A 23401-nucleotide genomic window follows, 5' to 3' on the forward strand; every position below is an offset into this window, starting at 1 on the left:
AGTCTGGAATAATGCAGGATACCGTTTCTGTTTATCCAAATTCTGATGCAACCTGAAGTAATCCAATTGGACTGGATATGTTTTGGAGTAGGCACATAATGATCTTTTGTGTCTGTCATTATATGGTTGTCAATACTGTGTATAGTGCCTTTATTTTTGTGGTAGGGATGTGCTATTGCTTGAAACAAAATAGGAGATGCCAATGACATTTATTTATTTATTTATTTATTTATAGCATTATAGTTAGACCCTAAGTTCCATGTAAACCGATTTGATATGAATATTTCTTCATGAAGGTCGGTATAAAAAAGTATTAAATAAATAAATAAATAAATAAATAAATAAGCCATCATTCTGTGACCGATTATAATGGTTTACAAAGAATAATATAATAAAATAATAAAATCAATAAAATCCTAAAATTACATTTTAATAAATCGTAAAATCATTAAAAGAAATAATAGAAATTAAACATAATAGTTATAATAAAAAAACAATAATACAAATCGTAAATAAAAAACAAAAGCAAACACAAAGGAAATAGAGGCCTCGATCCTTAATATTCCATTACCATCTTACTCCTTCATATTAAGCTGATTCCAATGTGTTGCCTAATTTAACTTAAATCAGAGCTTTCAAATGCCTGTTTAAAAAGTCAAGTTTTCAAGTTTTTCTTAAAACCCAAAAAGTCTCTTTGCAGGCTTAGTTCCGTGGGGAGAGAGGGGTTCCAGCAATCGATACGGCTCTCTCCCCCTCACCTCGCTCACCTCACCGCACCTCACTCAAATGTGCAGTTCGTACCGAGGGAAGAGTTAAAGGCCTTTAAAGATTCGCAGATCTCACATTTCGTTGGAGGGTGTAAAGGTGTAGTGAGGCATTCAACCATTCTATTTTATAGTTATTTCCGGATTTGTGTAATAAACACAGGACTTTAAAGTCAATTCTAAATGTTACTGGTAACCAGTGCAGCACAGTGTAAGAATTGCAATGATCTTAATGTGCTTGCAGGTAGGCCAAATAAAAGAGCATTACAATAATCCAGATTAGAGAATATCAATGTTTGAAGTACTGAACGAAAGTCTTCGGACGTAAGGAGAGGTTTTAGGCCCTTTAAAATATGTAATTTATTGTACCCAACTCTAATTTTATAACTAATATATTTCTTCATGTTGAGTTCACCATTGACTATTATACCCAGATCACATGCATGATTAGTTAATTCAATTTGCATGGAATGTATTTTAAAGTAGATGGGCATGTTTGATGTTGGTTTTCTGTTTAATAATATAATCTTGGTTTTTTGATGGTTCAAAACCAATTTCATGTGACTCAACAATTGTTGGATTGCTGAGATATAGATGCCTACCAGCTTCAAAGTGTTTTCTATAGAATCCTTAATTGGAATTAAAAATTAAATGACATCTGCATATATATATATAGTGGATAGTACCTAATCCAGATAGTAATTTGCATAATGGTAGCATATAGATGTTGAAAAGAGTAGTGTACAGAGATGATCTTTGTGGTACCCCATATTAAAGTCCATATTAATTTTCTCTGATAAGGAGTTAACCATCTTTACGTAAAATGAGCGATCTGTTAGATGTGAGCTAAACCATTGGAGGGTATTACCACTGAGGCCAATTTCAGATAACCTGTGAATCAAAATCAGATGAGCCACAGTGTCAAAAGTGGCCGATAGATCAAATAAAATTAATAGATATGATTGGCCAACATCAAAACTCCTTAATACGGAGTCTGTTAATGCTAATAATAGATCATTCTTGTCCAACAGGTGCTTCAAAGTCAGGATTAACACTAAAGAATCCCCCCCTGTCCACTCCAACCTGGGCGTCCCACAAGGATCCTCCCTTTCACCCACACTCTTCAACATCTACCTTCTACCACTCTGCCACCTACTTACAAAGCTAAAACTATCCCATTTTCTGTACGCGGATGACGTCCAAATACTCATCCCGATCACAGAATCTCTACAAAAAACTTTCATCCACTGGAACAACTGCCTTCAAGCAATTAACCACCTTCTTTCCACTCTCAACCTGGTCTTGAACACCAATAAGATTGAGATTCTTATCATCTCTCAAGACGATCTCGCTACGCATCCTATCTTGCCATCCTCTTCCCAATCAGCCAACGCAACTATTAATAACTCTCCATTTGTTAGAGACTTAGGCGTAATCCTAGATAAACAGCTTAACCTAAAGAAGTTTGTGAACACCACCACTAAGGAGTGCTTCTTCAAACTGCAAGTCCTCAAAAACCTAAAACTACTACTTCACTTCCAGGACTTCAGATTGGTGCTGCAATCTATCATCATGTCGAAATTGGACTATTGCAACTCCCTTCTTCTCTGTCTCCCGGTCAACTCCATAAAACCCCTTCAAATGGTTCAGAACTCCGCAGCTAGGATCCTCACCAATACCAAAAAAAGGGAACATATCACCCCCATCCTACAGAGCCTCCATTGGCTACCGATCAAATACAGGATCCTCTTCAAAGTCCTCACGATCATTCATAAAGCTAAAAACAACCTCACATCTCTCCACACATCTACTCAACTAAGACCTCATACCTCCTCTAGACCAATCAGGAGTGCCTACAAAGACACTTTGTATGCCCCCAAGCTAAATCATCCCTTAGAAAACGTGCCATATCGACGGCAGGACCCCATCAATGGAATGCGTTACCCCCGGACCTCAGACAAGAACTTTGCCCATCTGCATTCAAAAAAAAATTTAAAACATGGCTATTCAGCCAAGCCTTCCAGGATACTTAACCTTCCCTCACTTGCAACCTCTCTTTCTCAAGTAAACTTTCCAATCGGACACCATAGTCCAGCTCATCATTTCCGCTGTTTTTATCCATCTATCATCTCATCTGTTTTGAGATGATTTGCATTGCATTATAATGTTAGGATATGTTATGTTATGACACGTTTTACTGTTAATTGCCACTTCTGTTCCTTGTATTGCCCTGAGCGAACGTTTAAGTTGTATTGTAAACCAATGTGATATGTATATTTTACAGGAACGTCGGTATAGAAAAGTTAAAAATAAATAAATAAATAAATAAATAAATACAAGAGATTCAGTGTTAAAATATTTTCTAAAACTAAATTGGGATGAAAAAAGTATATTGTTCGATTCAAGATGCTCTACCAATTGAGCTTCAATTGTATTTTGTTTTTAAAACAAAACGAAAGAAAAAAAAAAGAAATGTTTCTCATTTTTCTTTTGTTTCATTTTTGCATCCAGCCGACATTTATTTATTTATTTATTTACATCCCTGGGCCATTCCCCAAGCGCCCCCTGGACATTCTGCCACCCTTGTGGGCTCCTCCTATCATACTTCAACCTCCATTGGGGACAGAAACGATCCCCCAGTTCCATTTCTCATCGTGGCGTTGGCCTTTTCCGTACCACAAAATGGCACCGCACCATTATGAGGAATGTCGTTGCTGGGGCAGGAGCAACAGCAAAGGGGTAACCTGCACGAAGCGGCAGGTGCAATCCTAAACGCTTGCTGGACAGACCGGATGAGCCATTTTGGTCTCTCTCAGCTGTCATTTGCTATGCCACGGTAAACGTGTCCATCCCCCTAAAGGGGGGTGGATCATTGCAGCCAAAAGAATATAAAGGCGACTCAATGGCTCACTGGGGGGAGTTCTTGTTCAGGAGAAATGTCTGAAGGGGAAACCAAGGGCAGCAGCGGAGGATCTGCAGGAGGGTCCAGGTGAAGAGATAAAGGCGAGGACTATTTCTTTCAGGCCTGCCACCAGTGTGGGAGTGACGGAAGGAAGGATTTCTGCAGGTTCACCCTTTGGGGCTGAAGAGAGCGAGGTGCTGGTGGCGGAAACGCCCAGGGATCCTCAGAGTGCTGACCTGTACTTAAGTGGCATAAGGAACTGAGGCGGTTTTCTGATTCTGGCTTTTGATTTCTGAACTCTGCACGGTCTCTGCATTTGTGCCCGATGAACTCTTGATTCTTTTAAAGTAAAAGCTATTTTTCTGTTTGGAACACAACACCCGGAGCATAGACTGGAATGTGATCCCCCTTCGGGCCTGTCCCCCCCTTCTCAGAACCTGCAACGAGTGGATCAGTACTCAGCTGGGCTTGGAAGCGTGATCCGCTTGTAAAAAGGGGGAGGGGGGAACTGCTTACAAACAACAACCAGCCCCCCAATGAGGGATGAACCCCCCAAAGGACAGACTCACCTAGGAGGAATGTGAAGATGGCACGGTTGTCAGTTCCTAATGGGCATTATTACATCTTTAGTATGCAGTGTCTATCCGTGCTGTACCAAGAATTCATCTGATAAAATATACTCGAGGCGTAATTGTCAAAAGAATTTGCACACAGAAAACATGGTTTTATGTATATAAATGGGTTTTAGAAAAAATGCCTGGGGGTGGGGGAGAATTATGTGCACTAGAAGGATACATTCCAGGGGCAGAGTTAGGACGGGGATAGCATATACACATATTATTGGTTTTCAAAACTTTCTCACACACATTAGTTTTCTCACCAGCTACTTTTCACAGTGGACTTATGCGTATAAGTCTGTATGCACTGTGAACCTGCAAACTTTAGCCCTACCTGGAACACTGTAAACTACCCTCCCTATGTCCTGTTCAAAGTCACATCAGGCTCATGTTGCAAAGGCTGCACTGCTTGCCTGTGGTGCAGCAGGTTCGATTGAAAATGATAGCATTGATCTTTAAAGCCTTCAAGAATAGGCCTTCCTATCACTCAGAGTGCTTAATAAAATATGTTCCACATCATATTTTACAATCTATGCATAAATCTCTTTTGATAGTGCCTTCCCGTTCACTGATACATCTCCAATCTGTCCGCTGTTGAGCTTTTTCAACAGTAGGGCCTACTCTTTGAAACGAATTACCTCCAGAGCGTCGCACAATATCCAACTACAAATTGTTCAGAAAGAAGTTGAAAATCTATTATTTTCAACCGGCTTACTCCTGATCTCTAAAACTATTTTAATACATGTCGACATATTCTTATTGACAGGTTTTACAGTTTGTAAATGTCTTGTTTTAAACCTCTGCATGTTATTTGCTGGTTATTCGATATGTTTCAATGTTAACTTGTTTATTTTGCTTTAATGCAACATGCATGTTATTTGCAAACCTCTTAATATGGCTGCACTAATACAGGAGTTTAAAAAGCAATTTTGAGTAAATAAATAAATACTATTAAGACAGGCCTCTTTCCAATGGTTCACACATTTCATATCCAAGACCTGCTGTAGTCCTACTCCAGTCGGAATACGATTCAGTAATACAGTCTCCTTGTTGCATCTGAAGCCGATCCTGCTTGCTTCCTGAACGCCGTCGTGGAAGCACAAAAAAAAATGCATTTTGATGGCTTATCGCAATACAACTTTGCGACAGCTCCTCATCCTGCTAATGACCACGCCCACTAACATGAGGGATCTTCGATTTCCGTTTCCGTTTTATTTTCCCCCGGGAATTTAACAGCGTTTATTACAAGAAGAACAAAAGCAGGAGAAATCATTTGGTAGGGGGAAAGGAGTCTTTTTTTTTTTTTCAACTGATTTTCTGTTTTGGTTACAATAAACGCTGCCAAATTCCTGGGGCATTAAAATAAAAACTGAAAATGAAGCCCCCCCCCCTAGGCATACTGCAAACAATAGCACCTCTTCTAGCTCTCCTTTAAACAAGTCACTTTTATACACACTGCGATTAGCAAACCTACCTTGCGCGCCCTGCGCACACTTATTGTACATTTTCTCACCGGTGTGGAACGGAAGAGCGTGAGAAAGGAACCATCCCCAGGAAACAGGACCAAAGCACACGCTCCGTTTTAGCAAAGGTTCCCCCCTGTTCATGTCAAGGCCAAAATCACCTTGTTTTTAAGCATCAGGATTTTTTTTAAAGCATTTTCCCAGTGATGTCAACCATTGCAAAAGGAGAATACGTCCAGGACTAGCACGCCCTGCACGTGCAAGCAGAACAATTATAGCACACGTACAAATCATATTGGTGCCCCATTCACTTTTTTACTTTCAGAAAATAAAGCATACTACTTGTGAACAGCGCATGCTATTTTCCGAAACCTAATAAAAGGAACAAATAACGGAAAACCCCGAGTTCTCATGCCCTGACTCCGCCCCCTCCCCTCCGACTTGCCTCTGTTTAGTGAGCGTAAAATTATACGTGCACTTATCTGAGCACCCTCTCGAGCAATTTTCAAAAGCGTGTACATCCTTTTGAAAATTCAGCCCTAAGGATTTAAAAAGTCGACATAAGATTTTAAACCTTATCCTGCAGAATATGTGGAGCCAGGGAAGCTTTCCAGCGGTGGTCTTACACGGTCATCACCCTTGTAGTGGTATTTGGGGAGGTAAGTATTTGCAGTAAGTATTATTAGAGAATAGGCTCTATTAGGAATAAAGGGGGCCTACAGCAAATAACGTGCATTGCTGCACACCCTGGGTTAGTGACGAGGCCGGTATATTTTACATCATTCAAGAAAATGGTCCAGTTTTAAAAAACTACACAGTTTTAACAGAATTCTAGCATGCAAATCTGAAAAGCCTATTCAAATGTTAAAAGATATACGCTGCCACTTTGCATATTTATTGAATTAAACTGCACCTGAAGAGCTACTAAGAAAATGCATTATTACTTAGGCTTAAAGATATTCATAGTAGAAAATATTTTTTTTAAATTGACATTTTCAGATAAAGAAAAAACTATAACAACTTACAAAAGAGTTGGTGCTATCATTAGAATATATTTCCATAGTGTGTAAAATCAGGCTAGACATTTTAACCATATCACACTGACTGAACCATGCACATAAGGTCCTTATGTGCAGTCAAGTTTTAAAATTCTGTGTTACTGATTTAGAAGACAAGATGCATAAAAACGATCAAGGGTTTATATGCACTTTTATACAACACCTTGTACAACAATTCTGGACCTTACCGTATATATTTTACTAGCATGGGCTGGGAAAGAAATGTATATTTTGCTCTGCATCTGATGAAATTCATTTTTGAATTGTAACGCGCTGCCTTGTAGCTACCCATATGAGACAAACAAAGCAATTCCACAGTAACTGAGGAAGAACCCAGCAAATCCATCGTAAATGATTGTTGTAGAACTCCGAAATGCTCTAAAGATGAAAACTTTCTTTGCACCTCGCACCGTACCGAGATTGCAGGGTCAGAGACACATGGGCTCTGATGGCAGTCCATATAAGGACCGTAAGGACCATCAAGTCTAGGGTGTGCAGAGAATGCACTCTTTTCATTCCTATTTCAGTTAGTTAGTTGGCATTATCTTTTTTTTTTTTTTTGGTTTCCTTGCTTTCTTTTTTACTTTCAGAAAATAAAGCATACTACTTGTGAACAGCGCATGCTATTTTCTGAAACCTAATAAAAGGAACAAATAACGGAAAACCCCGAGTTCTCATGCCCTGACTCCGCCCCCTCCCCTCCGACTTGCCTCTGTTTAGTGAGCGTAAAATTATACGTGCACTTATCTGAGCACCCTCTCGAGCAATTTTCAAAAGCGTGTACATCCTTTTGAAAATTCAGCCCTAAGGATTTAAAAAGTCGACATAAGATTTTAAACCTTATCCTGCAGAATATGTGGAGCCAGGGAAGCTTTCCAGCGGTGGTCTTACACGGTCATCACCCTTGTAGTGGTATTCTGAAGTAGTTCTAAGTGCTTTAGTGCAACCCTGGGAAGACCTTGATATAATACATTGCAATAGTCAAGCCTTGGCAAGATAAGGGCCTGGATTAAGGCTTTTAGATCCTGTGTCCCTAGGAAGGGCTTTAGAAGTCTTATACACACACACATACTCTTCCTTTCAAAATTATCCCACCACATCTACCTGCACACACAGTTCCACCTGCTAAAGCATGCACTTAGTTTCTCAGGGTAAAATGCATGCATACTTTTGAAAATAAAGGTAGATGTGGAATTGTAAACCACGCCCTTCCCACCCCTGCCACCAGAACTCCTCTTCACCCTGTGGCAATTTTGTAAAGGCGCATTTCCAGGGGTTAAAGAACTTGAAAATGGCCCTCCCCAAACATGCCTAGGTTATTCCCAGCTACGAGTTCACCAATTACAACACTGAAAAGCAAAAAGAAAGTCAGCTCTTACTGTAGAATGCCAAAGGCTTGGACCATGAATGCCTCCGTTATATATTTACTAGCTTAGTTTTTCTCTACTAAATTGTTGTTATTCCTGCTAACAGATTCTGTTACACGGGTCAGAGCTGTGCCCAAACACTGACAGGATGTTTCCTTAAAACAAGCCTCAGAGGAATACACAGGATTTGTCACGCCAAGGCCTGGTATTCCAGGCGAGGGCAAACTAACAATGTAAGGGCCTCATTTACTAAATATTTGTCTACAGACGCAGAATGGCAGAAAAGCCCTATCTGCCATTCCTTGCAAAAATGTTTCCTTTTAAGAAGATAATATGTAGACATAAATATATATATATATATATATATATATATATATATATATATATATATATATATAATACGGATAAACTGAGGTACTGGATGTGTGCCTTAACTAAAGAAGAAGCTGTATTTGAAACTAATCCAACCAAATTTCCGGCATCCTTGCAAGCATGCATACGCCCACGGTCCACGCTGATGCATGAGTCTGAAATAGGCCGCACCCATCGGAATCCTCATGTCCCCCACCCCGCCCCCAGACATATCCTCCAAATTTCATGTCAGTAGGACACCAAAGGGAAAACTTACTAGCAACACATACGCACAGAAGTATTCTTTCCCTCTGAGACATCATAGCGGGTTACAATTAAAACCAAGAACACAATCATAAACTAAATTAAAACCAAGAAGCCCACTTTGACGTTGGAGGGAAAAGGGGAATTGGATCCAGATGACAGGCTGTGCTAGGCCCTGACTTTTACACTCCAGGGTACTGATACACAGACATTAGAGATAAAGCACAGGACTGCTTCTGTGGCCAAGTCCGAAAGCAAAGCACGTTCAAGCAGCAGCATCGTAATAATGATCAAGAAGGCTGCTCACCCTGTAAAAATGTTGCTAGCAGTAATTTTGTTATGCATTTGAAAGTTGCTTGATTTTGATTGTAAATATTAATACCCTTAACATAATGCTTGGGGTGGCCAGCCTGGAGTGGCAATTACTACCATAGGAAGCTTGCTGGGCAGGCTGGATGGACTATTTGGTCTTTTATTTTTTTTTTTTGCTGTCAGTACTATGTTATTAAAAAACATCACACTCAAAAATACTCCCTTAATCTAAAAGCAAATACACATATTAAACCCCCAATACAGTCTTATTGCCCTCAATCATAGCAGGAAAACTCTATTATCATGAAAACCAGATACCTAACGCAAAGACTATAGTAAATAACTATGCCTTCAAAGCCTCTAGTGTTTTAAATAGTAGGTCTCACTTCAGATTTCTCATGGGATACCATTCCAAATGTTTGCTGTAAACCAACTAAATGCAGTATTACATGTTACTGCCAATCAGGCCAATCCAAAGGCTGGGTGGATGACCTCAGTGCTCAAGTGGGTTTGTGCCAAACTAAGGAATCCGCCAAATATTGTGGCCCAACACATAGGAATACAAGAAGTTGCCATACTGGGGTCAAATCAAGGGTCCATCAAGCCCAGCATCCTGTTTCCAACAGTGGCCAATCCAGGTTACAAATACCTGGTAAGTACCCAAACATTAAATACATCCCATGCTACTAATGCCAGTAACAAGCAGTGGCTAATGCCTATAAGCCAGCTTCATTAATACCAGTTTATGGATTTCTCCTCCAGGAATTTATCCAAACCTTTTTTAAAACTATATGGGGGATGAAATAAGGGTTTTGTGTGCGGAAAAAAACACGTACAGGCATACTTACAGACCTTGTGAGTTTTTCTGTACGAATGCATGCTAATGGCATACAAAGGAGGAGATTAGCTAATCATAGGCAATGCAAAGAGTCGCGCCAGTACTAGTACGGGTTTTTTACCGCCATGATCGGGGCACAAGTTAAGTAACAGTGCCAGATTACTGCTTAGCTAGGCGCCTTCCTGGGCACCCGAGCATCCTGAATCGCGGCCAGCTGAGCGCCAAACTGAGCCTGCCACTTGAGCACTGAGATAGATGCCCAGTCAGGCATGAATCTAGAAGCTTGGGTGCCCAGATGGGTGCCTAGGTAATCACCAATCTGGACGCTTGAGCGGCCAGCTTAGCTAGGCGCCTTTCTGGGCACCCGAGCAGCCAGATTCATGGCCAGAAGAGCGCCTATCTCGGCACCTGAGCAGCATCCAGATTCGTGCTCAGCTGAGCATCTATCTCGCTGCCATGCCAGTCCAGTGCACACTAACTATGGTCTTCTATTTACGGACTTAGTGCTCACTTATGGGATGAAGTGAAAACTACTATAATCAGTGCACACTAACTAGAAATGTTATCAATAAGTAAAAAAGTGTCAATTGGGGGCAGTTCATTAGCTAGAGGTATGGTTCTGCATTTCCATTGGGTGTCTCATTGTTTGTGTTGCCAAGGATGCAAGTAACTAAGGAGATAGCCAATGGGAATGCAAACCAAACCTCAAGCTAACAAAATGTTCCCCAGTTGACACTTTTTAACTTATTGGTAACATTTTTAGTTAGTGCACACTAACTATGGTTAGTGCGTGCTAACATCCAGTTAGCGCTCACTAAGTGTGCACTAACCCCTGAAATTAGGAATATAGTTTGTGTGCACTAACACTGAAATTAGAGAAACCCGAAATAAATACCTCCTGAACCATTTTATAAACAAAATCAAACAGATAATGACCCAAAAGGAAAATGACACAAAACAAAATTCCGTGCACAACCCTTTTCCCCAACACAAACAGGATTTCTACCCATAAAAATTCTATTATGCATTTACTCTCTTGTATGATCTTTATCCTGTTGGAATCTATGCCCTCCAGGACATGAAGCACACCCCCACCCGCCCCCACACACACACCATTAGCACCACAACCAGCAAGTTGATCCTTCCTATCACTGCGATATAATTTGTACCCCGGTATAGCACTGTCCCATTGGTTGTCCTCTTTCCACCATGTCTCTGAGATGCCAATTAAGTCTATGTCATCATTCACTGCTATACATTCTAATTCTCCCACCTTACTTCTTAGACCTCTGGCATTAGCATACAAACACTTCAAAGGGCTTGATGCACCCTTGGTCTGACCCAGCATGGCAGTTTCTTATGTTCTTATGGTTTTACATTCTGTTTTGCAGTTGACAGGGATAAATTGGAATCTTTTAGCTCAGGTGAATTTTTAATTATAGGCACTTGGACTACTTTTCTTATTATTGGAACCTCACTGCCGGGATGCCCTAATTCCAATGCATCATTAGTATCCTTTGAAGAGACCTCCCTGCGAACCATGTGACGGTCGGCTTTCCCTCTTGTTCTAGTTTAAAAGCTGCTCTATCTCCTTTATAAAGGTTAGCGCCAGCAGCCTGGTTCCACTCTGGTTAAGGTAAGGCCTGTCCTTTCAGAACACACCATGCAGACATTTGAAGATTAGCACTAAGATTGTACAGTTCAGACTAAACTGAATAGGTAACCAGCATATTTCTTCAAGTGCAGGACTAATGTGGTCCAAACAGCTTCCACCCCCCCCCCCCCATCAGAAATCAAGCCACTGTACTTTCTACAAGTTGTAATGATTTATGATTATCCTCTGTTTCACCCATGTATAGAGAAGAAGAGTAGTCCACCCCAGTGTCAGTGAAAGGAGAAGAAAAATTCAACTGATCACATTAATATAAATAAATATAGATAAATACACACAAATACATATATATATTTTATACACACACACAGCCACACACACACGTACATAACAAGAGACAGAGTACTACAAGGAGGATTTTATTCAAAACAAATTCTCCCGTGCATCCTTAAAAGTTCCCTCCATACATCCTTAAGAGAAACTAGAATGTTGTGGAAAAAAAAAGAGAGCCATTTTTGTAGCACAAATTACTTATATCAAATATCATGAAAAAATAAGTGCATGATGACAATTGGGTACATTTTTATGATTTGATTGTCAGTAACAAGGCCCACATGAGAATGATAAATGTAAGGCTGGGAAAAGCATCTATTTCACTTCTCTGGCAAATTATGCAGCTTGGGGCTTGATGGCACTTGGCAAAATATAAATGTATTCCAATGGAATTCAAATTGTTCCTCTTTGCCTAAGATGCCTGTAATATCACCGGGGGGTCCTGTTGCAAGATATTTAAAAGAAGGAAGAGTTTAAGTAATAGTAGCAGTAATGCAAAATTACCTTTAAAGACTGAAAACACCTTTACTTTGTTACAGAGATACAATTTACACTTTTTGTCTAATGGATTATGTATAGGAAGAGAATGATACACTAATGCAATTTTCTGAAATTCAGTTCCCGTTGTATTGTATTTTAAAATGATCTGATAGATTCTACCCCTGTTTGTCACTTCTCTGATGCTATTTAATTCCATCTACTTACAGACCCGTGATTTGCCTTCTCCATCAAAGAAGTTTCCGAAACTTTCTCTCTGCCTCCCCCACCTCATAAAAAAAATAAAGAATCCTGACAAAAAGATACCTACAATTCTCCTTTGAAATCTTTCAATTACATTTATTAACATTTCACGTCCGTACTTTAGCTGCTTAGCTTCTTCGCAGGCTGAGAAATTAGGTAGGGGAGAAAGATATTTCCTAAAAAAAATATTCCATTGTGAAACTTTTATATCTTTGCTCTTGCATCTAGAAATGTTTTTTCAATCTAATTCCGCAGAAACTGTGTGATATTATATATTTATATATATATATATATATACACACACACACACACAGGCACATACATATTCACACAAAAATACACACATACACATATACATACACATTCACATGCACATATACATTCACACACTCATACACACACACACACACACATATATATATATATATATATATACACACACAGACACATATATATTCACATAAAAACACACACCCACACATTCACACGCACATATATATATATATATATATATATATATATATATACAGACACATGCACATATACATATACATACACAGACACATTTACATTCACACACATATATATATATATATACACACACACATACACCCAGACACATATATATACACACACTCACAAACATACATACACATACACACACATAAATACATACACATAAATATATATACACACACATAGACATAAATACACACACATGCACATATACACACACACATATACACACATACACATACATATACACAGAAATACACACACACACACACACACACATATTCCTTTCCTTTACGCTGACGACGTGCAAATCCTGATCCCCATAGCAGAATCCATTACAAAAACACTCGAGTACTGGGAAAATTGCCTCCGAGAGATCAACCTCCTCCTCCTCACTAACCTAAACCTGATACTCAATGCAGCCAGTGGCGTAGCCACGGGTGGGCCTGGGTGGGCACCTGCCCACCCAACTTAGACCCAGGCCCACCCAACTGGCACCAGAACTGCAAGGCTGTCGCGGGATCCCATCCCCGCCACAGCGAACAAGAGAACCCACGCCTCGCGCGCAATCACGGCACACATGGGGAAGCGCTGCTGCGGCCGTATGGCCAACCGGTCTTCCTGTTCGGGGGGGGGGGGGGGGGAGCGGAAGCGCCGCGCGCAGCTTCCGCTTCCTCCCCCCAATGCAGGAAGATCAGCTGCCTCTCCTGCTGCCACCCGTTCTCCTGCTATCTTCGGGCCGACGGCCCGCCGAACTTCCTGTTTGGGGGAGCGGAAGCGCTGCGCACGGCTTCCGCTTTCTCCCCCAGAGCAGGAAGATCAGCTGCCTCTCCTGCTGCCACCGGCCTCCTGCTATCTTCGGGTGTCGGGCCGTACTGCCCGCCGATCTTCCTGCTTGGGGGGGGGGAGGGAGGAAGCGGACGTTGTGCGCTGCGCTTCCGCTCCCCCCCCCCCGACAGGAAGTTCGGCGGGCAGTACGGCCCGACGCCCGAAGATAGCAGGAGGCCGGTGGCAGCAGGAGAGGCAGCTGATCTTCCTGCTCTGGGGGAGAAAGCGGAAGCTGTGCACGTGCTTGAATGTGTATGTGTGGATGAGAATGGGAGTGTGTGTGGGTGAAAACTGGAGCCTGGGTGTGTATGTGGGTGAGAATGGAAGCTTGAATATGTGGATGAATGGGAGCTCGAATGTGTGTATGTGTGGTTGAGAATGGGAGCCTGGGTTTGTGGGTGGGTGAGAATGGGAGCTTGAATGTGTGTATATATGGGTGAGAATGAGAGCCTGGGTTTGTGTGGGTGGGTGAGAATGGAAGCTTGAATATGTGGATAAGAATGGGTGCTTGAATGTGTGTATGTGTGGGTGAGAATAGTACCTTAAATGTGTATATGTATGGATGAGAATGGGAGCTTGAATATGTGTGGGTGAGACTGGGAGCATGGGTTTGTGGGTGAGAATGGGAGTCTGGGTTTATGTGTGTGGGTGAGAATGGGTGCCTGGATGTGCGTCTGTGTGTGCATAAGAATATAAGCCTGGGGAGGGGTGAGAAAGTGAGAACTTGAATGTGAGCTTGTGGGGGGGGGGGGAGAGCATATGAGAGTGACAGCTTGAGTGTGTGAGAGGGAGTCTGTGAGAGAATGCGTGTATGTGTGTGTGTGTGTGTGGAAGGGAAGAAGACAGTAATAGAAGAAAGACACTGAAAAGGAATTAGGAAATGAGCTATAAGGGAAAAAATGGGAAAAAGAGACCAGGACCAACTGATTAGAAAAATACAAAGATCAGACAACAAAGGTAAAAATATATATCTATATTTTGAGATGTTAGCAATTTAAATATAAGCAACACAACCGCTCTCTCAAAATTTATGGACAGGTAGGAGCCGTGTATAAAATCGTAATAATAAGAAGGCTAAAGTACCACAAATCACCGTGAATTATGTTTGTATCATTAAGTAAACCTCATACTTAGGCGTAGATGTGAATGCTATGCTGCATAATTTGGCATTATTTATCAGTAAAAAAACAACTGGTAGACCTGCATGCCTACAGCCCACCCATGTTAACCTTGTGCCCACCCAAAAAATCAATTCTGGCTACGCCACTGAATGCAGCTAAGACTGAACTCCTCCTCATTTCCCCGGACGACAGCGATCCCCTTCAAAGGACACTCACCAACACCTTTGTCACCCAAGCAAGAGACCTGGGAGTATTAATCGACAACCGTCTGAATTTAAAAACATTCATCAACCACACAACCAAGGACTGCTTCTATAAACTGCAGGTACTAAAAAGAATTAAACCACTTCTATACTTTCAAGATTTCAGAACTGTCCTCCAAGCCGTTCTATTCTCCAAGATAGACTACAGCAATTCCATTTTGCTAGGTCTCCCCGCCTCCTCCATCAAACCTCTTCAGATGCTTCAAAACGCGGCGGCCAGAATCTTAACAAACACTTGCAGAAGAGACCACATCACACCCATCCTCAGAAATTTGCACTGGCTACCAATAAGTTTTAGAATTTTACACAAGTCCATCACCATCATCCGCAAAACCATCCATAACCAAGCCCCCCCCCCCATCAACCTTCAATTCCCACTCAGACTACACACCTCGTCTAGACCTATCAGAGAAGCCTACAGAGGATCCCTGCATGCCCCCCCCCCCCCCCAACCAAATCCACCCATCATCTAGCCACCAGAGAACGGGCCTTCTCTACAGCGGGACCAACCATATGGAATGCTATTCCCCCTGAACTCAGACAAGAACCCTGCCTGTTGACATTTAGAAAAAGGCTTAAGACTTGGTTATTTAAACAGGCCTTTCCCTAAATCACCGATCCGCCATAGCTCTCATTACCGAACATTCAGCACACTGTAAATAATTGTTACAGTCAATGAGTTACTTTCTGCTCTGGCTTCTTCATCCCCCAGTTCCATTCCCCCTGTTTCATTGTAACTTTTGCCTCTCTTCGCTATGTTAATGTTTAAGGTTTTTTACCCCAGTTCCTTGTAAACCGACATCATATGATCTGTATCACGAATGCCGGTATAAAAAAGCACTAAATAAATAACTATATATAAACACACTCATACACACCTATGTATATACACACATACACATACGGAAGATTACAGAAAGAAAGAGTTTCAAGCAAGAACTGAAAACTTGGCTCTTTAGAAAAGCATTAGATTTAATGTAAAATATCAATATGCTGATAATCTCAACATCAGTACCAGAGATAATGTTAGTGAAAAGAGCAGTAAGTAATGAATGATGTAAATGTAATCTTAATAGAATTAGAATCTGTATTTATTGTTAAGTCAACCTAAACATATACGAATATGAACTAGATTAGATCCATACCATTGTGATGCCCTAGAATATGTATAAATATGAACTAAAACATTCACTTACAATTATGAACTAGAACATATAGTTATTGTGGTGCTGACCTAGAATGTGAATGGTAACAAACAGTATGTGATTTTAGACCACGAACACGAATGATGATATTGTAAACCTCTGAGCTCTTTATTTGGAACGACAGTATATAAAATGCCTAAATAAATAAATAAAATATATATGTATGCATATGTGGCAGGCCCTCCTGGTCTGGCAACTAGATGCCACTATCCCTGTCTTTAACACCTTTTACATAGGAGCCATTCATTTATTTATTTTTATTTAGATTTATATTCCACTTTTGCACTTTTTTTTTCAGTGCTTCAAAATGGATTACATTCAGGTACTGGAGGTATTTCCCTATCCCCAGAGGGCTTACAATCTAGGGGGGTCATTTATGAAAATGTGCTAAGGTGTTTTTGAGTGTGTTAAGGGCTTATCGCATGTGAAGGGAATTCCCACTTCCTAAAAAAAGGGGTTTTACACACACATTTTCATTTTAATTTCATTTATTAAAATGTATTAATCCCTTAATGCAAAATAGGTCTAAGAGATTTAAAAATCATACACATACACACATATATATATATATGTATATATATATATATATATATATATATATATACACACACATACATATATAAACACACCCACCCACATACATACTCACACACATATATATACATATATATACTGTGTATACATACATATGTATATGCAAACACACATACATACATGTACATGCATTCAAATATACCACATATACATACATACGCATGTACACATATACACAAACCAAATACACACATAAACACTTTTTATGCATGCAAATGGCCATCATAAAATAGGCAGAAAAGCATGTGAAAAAAAAACAACTAATATCTCTCACATAAATATATTATAAACATAGAGAGAAAACAAACTACTTCAAAATGCAAATTTAATCAATACAAGCATGACAAAAAAGTTTTCATTTAACTTAACAATATAACAAATGTAAATAGTATACATATCTCAATATGCATGCATGCATGCATCAATATACTTAATAAAGCGCATGAAATGAAGATGAAAATACAGTTAAAACAGCATTAGAATCTATCACCAATCAACCTCAACAATCACACTGCCTAGCCTACCACATACATCCATCTCATGACACAATCCACTAGCAATACTTAATGTTAAAACTCCATTCTCATTCAAAATGTGCCAATAGGGGCTTCAATTGTATACTTCTTTAATATAAAACTATCAACATCTTCACTAAAATGATGTTATTGTTGCAATCTTCACTAGAGTATTGAAACCGACTACCACCTTTAAAAGCGATTCCTGTTTTCAATTGTATTCTTCTTTGATAATTACAATCTTCACTTAAATACTGAAACCGCCTGCCGCTTTGTCAAAGAAATACTGCAGACAATTCCTGACTGCCATTTCTTCCAAGTAGACAGATCCCGACAAGGAATTAGTTTCGCCGTAAACAGGGCTTCATCAGGGGAAATGACTCAATCTTATATTATCGTGATTTTATCTAAACGATTTACATCCAGTTCAATGCGAACAATTATTGTACTGCACATTCTCGCGGCCATCTTCTCATATTAGTAACGAAATACCACTAACGAAAAAGCTTGCATCTCCTGTTCTTTCTGAGGTCTCTCACTCAAAATGCTCTGAGTACGTCAATGGTTCCATAAAATAGGCCAGAGCTCAATGCACATAAAAGTCCACCCAAAACCCGATTTTGCCTGTTCTTTTAAGCACATTGACGAGAGGTGTTCTAGGGAGGCAGAGTTGGGACTTCCGCGCATGCTTTTGCCGTTTAATAAGCATGCGCGTAAATTCCCCTGCACAAGTCATGCCCTGCAGCCGAGATTGCGTCCACGGGTTCACTTGTGTGGGAATTTTCAAAACAAACTTACGCACTTCCAAAATTCCAGGCAAAGTCTGCACATAAAAGGGCAGATTTTAAAAAAGTACGCAAGCGCGTACTTTTGTTCACGCGCCCGGCACAAAACAAGAGTACGCCGGATTTTAATAGATACGCGCGTAGCCGCGCGTATCTTTTAAAATCCGGGGTCGGCGCACCCAGGGCTGCGCAAAATCAGCAGCCTGTGTGCGCCGAGCCGCGCAGCCTGCTTCCGTTCCCTCTGAGGCCGCTCCAAAATCAGCGCGGCCTCGGAGGGAACTTTCTTTTCGGCACCCCCCACCTTCCCTTTCCTTCCCCTAACTAACCCGCCCCCGGTCCTATTTCCCCCCCTACCTTTATTTCAAAAGTTATGTCTGCCCGAGGCAGGCGTAACTTGTGTGCGCCGGGCCGGCGTGCCATATTCTGGTCCGGGTCTGGTCCGGAGGCTGTGGCCACGCCCCCGGAACGCCCCCGGAACGCCCCCAATGACGCGCCAGCCGGGTTTCGTGGAAATCACAGCCTTCAGATTTGTCTTTTTTAAGGGTAGGAGATAGTAAAATGTATTTCCAAGATCATGGGCGGAATTTGGGTTTTCATGCTGATTCTCTGTTAATAAGTGGGCGGCAGTTAAAATCAATAGTCAGTGGGCTATTTTAAATGGAAACAACTGCATCATTTGTGGCCGTTAATTGATCAGTCAGATTTCAGATGTATTGTTCAGGCATTTGTTCTAACTTCAGTCAATTATGGGAATTCCATTTATTTGGGAGTGTCAAAACACATGATAAGAGCAGTTTGGCGGCTGCAAAATTCAGCCACAGGGCTGGTTTTGAAAGCTTCCCAACCAGAACCTGTTGCTCCTTTGCTTTGCCGGTTACATTGGCCACCGGTGAAGCAAACTTTGCATTTCAAATCTTGGCATGGTACTGCACCAAAGATTTTGACTGATCTCTTTACAGTTTATGTACCTAATAGAGCTCTGCGGTCTACTGATCATCATCTTTTATTGGTTGGAGACACGGCAGCGAAGTATTTCAATCGGAGGGGTAATGCTTTGGGACAGTTTGGCCATGGAATTACGTGCAGAGTCTGATTATAAGATCTTTCCATTTCAACATTTTTTGTCTTAGTAGATGAGGGATGATTTGCTGTTACTGTTTTTATTGTTTTATTGTTTGTAATTCGCTTAGCCCTGACGTGTTATTATGGGCGGAATATGTTTGTTTCACATAAAAAAATCTGCCAGACTGCCTCAGATTCTTTGGACGCCCATTTTTCTAGCTCTTCATGTTCATCTTCTCGCTCTGGCCTTGCCACACCTAATGACCACAATGAGAGGAAGTGTCAAGGTCATGCTGGAGCAGGATTAAGACGTGCAGATACATTGGAGTTTTGTGTTGGGTGCAAGGCTCGTAGGAAGTTAAATAAAAAGAAAGATAAAATGGAACCCATGGACCAGAGAGGAAAGTGGCTTGCAACATATTGAACTGGAGGAGGTGTTTCTTACAGCTTGTGAGTGTTGGGGGTCATTATGATCCTTCCCAATATAGGTCCTTGTTAGCATATGTGGATATGATTCTCACCACTCATAAGGACTATGACAACTGGGCCTGGCTCCATTATGATGAGTGCTTCTGTGATAAGATGAAGGAGATCAGGTATATATTATGGGGCACTCAGGTTGTGGGTTAGTGGCTAATGCAGATGACTTTCAAGTCAGGTCAGCAAAGGTGAGTCATTTTGGGTCCAGTGCTTCAAGTTAAAGGGACTGCAGGTGTGCCTGATGTTTGCTGGCATTTCAGTAGTTGTGCCTGCAACTTTCCAGATTGTACTTTTCAACATGTCTATTCCTGGTGTGCAGCCAGTCATCCTGCCAGCAAGTGTCTCAGAAAAGCCAGCCCACAAATGATAGGGTTTTTCTCCAGAGCTACAACGCCAGTGGATGCCTTGGCCATGTCAACTTGGTTGGACGGGTACACCAGGAAGGGCAATGCTTTTATTCTGTTTCAGTATTTTTCTGAGGGTTTTTCTTTTCCTTATTTTGGGCTGGGGTAGTTCCTCATAATCACCTTCCACAACAGCTTCCTTAATCCACGGCTACTGGTACAAGAGTTTGTGCTTTCAGCTGCCATGCCCGAAAACTATGGAACAAGCTACTCCTACCCCTTCACCTTGAAGCAAGCCACTTCGCTTTCAGTAAGTAAGCCAAGGCATGGCTATTCACCCAGGCCTTTTCATGGATCCTGTGGCATAGACTTCCTCCCTAGAACAACTGCTAGTTCTCCTGAAAATGAGACTACGTCATCAACCCCAAGACTTCACTCCTAACACTTGGGCATGTGCACCTTTGAATGTGTCTAGCCTACTTAACATATCGAGCCTCTGGTTAACTCCCCTCTTTGCGATCAGAACCCCTTGTGATGATTAGAACTTGCACCTTATGATGGAATTGTAACTGTAAATAAAGCTGATTGTAATCTACCTGGTTACCGAATTTTGGAAAAAGTGGGATATCAAATGTTTATAAATAAATAACACTGACTTTGGAGGGGCCAGCCTGATCGAAGCAGTGTCTTGCTGCTGCCAAACTGTTTCCAGTTTCCAATGATGGACCTGACAGCTCCCCAAACCCACTGAAATTTTCTTATAGCCTCCCCCCAGTCTGTAGCTTTGAATAGCGCTATCCCAGAGTCCTTTTGGCAGCTTGTTTGCCATGTTTTGACCTTTGCTTCAAATGCATGCAACAGAAACAGCTTGAATCTTCATCCAGGAGTATTTGAATCAGTTCAACCTCTGTGATTGGACAGAGGTGGGCTCTATTTAACTTATGTTAAGGTCATTTTTTTGAACCTGAGCTAATGTGGGTTTGCCATGACAAAGGGTGTGAAGACTTATTCAATCAAGTCTTTTTGTTTTTTATTGTTGCTTTTGGAATAACTCTATAATTGTTCTTTCATGATAAAAGTGTAGGGTATGTAATGTAGATGAGTGAAAAAATCGTACCTTAATGCACTTTGATTTGTATTTTTTAGACAGCAAAATACAGATAAATGTACAAGGGTATGAAGACTTTTACAAGGCACTATAACTCTTAGTTTCAAATCTATGGCAAGCCCATTAGAGCTAGTAACACAGTAACATAGTAAATGATGACAGATAAAGATAAAAAATGGTCCAACTAGTCAGTCCAGCAAGGTTTTTCTTTTAAGGCAGTAACTACCACTCTGTGTAGATTATGGCGATGGAGAAGGTACAAAGAAGGGTGACCAAAATGATAAAGGGGATGGAACAGCTCCCCTATGAGGAAAGACTAAAGAGGTTAGGACTTTTGAGCTTGGAGAAGAGACAGCTGAGGGGGGATATGATAGAGGTGTTTAAAATCATGAGAGGTCTAGAACGGGTAGATGTGAATCAGTTATTTACTCTTTCGGATAATAGAAAGACTAGGGGGCACTCCCTGAAGTTAGCATGTGGCACATTTAAAACTAATCGGAGAAAGTTCTTTTTTACTCAACGCACAATTAAACTCTGGAATTTGTTGCCAGAGGATGTGGTTAGTGCAGTTAGTGTAGCTGTGTTTAAAAAAGGATTGGATAAGTTCTTGGAGAAGTCCATTACCTGCTATTAATTAAGTTGACTTAGAAAATAGCCACTGCTATTACTAGCAACAGTAACATGGAATAGACTTAGTTTTTGGGTTCTTGTCAGGTTCTTATGGCCTGGATTGGACACTGTTGGAAATAGGATGCTGGGCTTGATGGACCCTTGGTCTGACCCAGTATGGCATGTTCTTATGTTCTAATGTTCTTAAATGTATTTGTATGTCACCCCCTATCGGGGGTGGCTCACAACAAACATACATAATAAAAGCATAAATTAATAGTACATCATTAAAAAACATAACATACCATAGACATTACCACATACCACAATGGAATTTGCATTCTGCTAATAAAAGTTTACTTTCAATATCGTCCCTTAGATTAGCACATTTAAACAGTGTGAGAGAGAGAGAGCCCTGCCTCTGGCCTGACCCAAATTATGGTACTCCTTACCAACTGATTTAAGGCTCGAGTGTAATTTTCAGACATTTAAGAAGCTAAAAACTGCTTTATTCTAGTTTGATGTTCTTTTTATTGTCTTTTTAATTTGATTAATTTTAGTCTCATTTTATTGTTGTATATTTTATGTATTATTTGATCATGTTTTTTATTTTTAATTGATATATTTTAATGAATTTATGTACTTAAATTATGTGAACCAGTATGATGTCCCACAAATATCGATATATAAAAATAAATAAATAAATTAAAAAAACCATAACCGATCGACAGAGTCCTAAAAACCAACAAGTCATCAGCATTTAGCTGACGACAGAATTACACAGGTTATCCCCAAGCCTTCAGACAAGGGCAGTAACTGCTCAAGATGGATATGCAGAGACAAGCAGAACTATGCTCTCTTGTTCAAAAGGCCACACCACAAACCAAGAAGTCCCATATTGAGTAAGATGGAAAGCAGGAAAGTTAGCCAAGTAGGTTTACTCAGATTTTCAGCAGAACAAACTTGGTTAAGTGTTGTGCTGAATAGATCCAGAAATGTTACCTGGATAAACGTACCCGGACAGTGATTTTCCAACCAGGCACACCCAAATAAGTTTATCTGACTAGAGCTTTAATGCTGGCACTTGCCGGATAAATTGTATCCAGGCCTACAGAATGACCCTGGCCTGGCCTCTTTTTATCTGGTTACACTGTAGCCAGATAATGACTTACCTGTGAGAGGGACAGGAAATTCAAATCTCAGGCCTTGTTTTCATAACTCCCAAAGTTATCCTGACAGCCTCTTTGAATACTGACCTGCAAAAAGCTAACATCTCTGAATTTAAGATAAACGTGCACCTCTGAGGCAAAGGCAGCACAGTCGATACATTTTTAATAGCTTTTCCTATT

At 40.7% G+C, this 23401-nt stretch overlaps 1 protein-coding gene across 2 annotated transcripts in view; it reads right to left on the reverse strand.

The window, feature by feature from the left end:
• TSHZ2 (teashirt zinc finger homeobox 2) overlaps window positions 1-23401 on the reverse strand; it is a 313195-nt gene that overhangs the window by 143696 nt on the left and 146098 nt on the right. The gene's annotated exons all lie outside the window — the stretch shown is intronic.

The sequence above is a fragment of the Rhinatrema bivittatum genome, chromosome 8, assembly GCF_901001135.1.
Source record: "Rhinatrema bivittatum chromosome 8, aRhiBiv1.1, whole genome shotgun sequence".
Taxonomy (NCBI): domain Eukaryota; kingdom Metazoa; phylum Chordata; class Amphibia; order Gymnophiona; family Rhinatrematidae; genus Rhinatrema; species Rhinatrema bivittatum.